Here is a 1,860-nt window from a genome sequence, read left to right as displayed (position 1 = left end):
TGATAAGAATGCTTTATGTGATAGTTATATTGTTGAGTTTGCTCATGTTGCTACTGAAATTTATTATGAGAGAGGAAAATATGGTGGTAGAAATTTTCATGTTACTAAAACACCTCTCTATGTGCTTGAAATTTTTGAAGCTACACTTGTTCTATCTTCCTATGCTTGTTACTTTGCTCTTCATGAACTTGTTTATTTACAAGATTCCTATGCATAGGAAGCATGTTAGAATTAAATGTGTTTTGAATTTGCCTCTTGATGCTCTCTTTTGCTTCATACTCTATTTTTCATGTGAGCATCATTAAAACTCGCCGAGCCCATCTTAATGGCTATAAAGAAAGAACTTCTTGGGAGATAACCCATGTGTTATTTTGCTACAGTACTTTGTTTTATATTTGTGTCTTGGAAGTTGTTTACTACTGTAGCAACCTCTCCTTATCTTAGTTTTGTGTTTTGTTGTGCCAAATAAAGTCTTTGATAATAAGGTTCATACTAGATTTGGATTACTGCGCAGAAACAGATTTCTTTGCTGTCACGAATCTGGGCCTAATTCTCTGTAGGTAACTCAGAAAATTATGCCAATTTACGTGAGTGATCCTCAGATATGTACGCAACTTTCATTCAATTTGAGCATTTTCATTTGAGCAAGTCTGGTGCCATTTTAAAATTCGTCTTTACGGACTCGTTCTATTTTGACAGATTCTGCCTTTTATTTCGCATTGCTTCTTTCGTTGTGTTGGGTGGATTTCTTTGTTCCATTACCTTCCAGTAGCTTTGTGCAATGTCCAGAAGTGTTAAGAATGATTGTGTCACCTCTGAACATGTGAATTTTTGATTATGCACTAACCCTCTAATGAGTTTGTTTCGAGTTTGGTGTGGAGGAAGTTTTCAAGGGTCAAGAGAGGAGGATGATATACTATGATCAAGAAGAGTGAAAGCTCTAAGCTTGGGGATGCCCCGGTGGTTCATCCCTGCATATTTCAAGAAGACTCAAGCATCTAAGCTTGGGGATGCCCAAGGCATCCCCTTCTTCATCGACAAATTATCAGGTTCCTTGTCTTGAAACTATATTTTTATTCCATCACATCTTATGTACTTTGCTTGGAGCGTCTGTTTGTTTTTGTTTTTGTTTATGTTTGAATAAGTTCATCCTTGTGTGGAAGAGAGACACGCTCCGCTGGTTCGTATGAACACATGTGTTCTTAGCTTATAATATTCATGGCGAAGTTTCCTCTTCGTTAAATTGTTATATGGTTGGAATTGGAAAATGCTACATGTAGTAATTGCTATAATGTCTTGGGTAATGTGATACTTGGCAATTGTTGTGCTCATGTTTAAGCTCTTGCATCATATACTTTGCACCCATTAATGAAGAAACACTTAGAGCTTGCTAATTTGGTTTGCATATTTGGTTTCTCTAGAGTCTAGATAATATCTAGTATTGAGTTTGAACAACAAGGAAGACGATTGTAGAGTCTTATAATGTTTACAATATGTCTTTTATGTGAGTTTTGCTGCACCGGTTCATCCTTGTGTTTGTTTCAAATAGCCTTGCTAGCCTAAACCTTGTATCGAGAGGGAATACTTCTCATGCATCCAAAATACTTGAGCCAACCACTATGCCATTTGTGTCCACCATACCTACCTACTACATGGTATTTCTCCGCCATTCCAAAGTAAATTGCTTGAGTGCTACCTTTAAATTTCCATCATTCGCCTTTGCAATATATAGCTCATGGGACAAATAGCTTAAAAACTATTGTGGTATTGAATATGTACTTATGCACTTTATCTCTTATTAAGTTGCTTGTTGTGCGATAACCATGTTTCGGGGACGCCATCAACTATTCTTTGTTGAAT

The sequence above is a fragment of the Lolium rigidum genome, chromosome 6, assembly GCF_022539505.1.
Source record: "Lolium rigidum isolate FL_2022 chromosome 6, APGP_CSIRO_Lrig_0.1, whole genome shotgun sequence".
Lineage (NCBI taxonomy): Eukaryota > Viridiplantae > Streptophyta > Magnoliopsida > Poales > Poaceae > Lolium > Lolium rigidum.
This window is presented reverse-complemented; position numbering follows the sequence as displayed.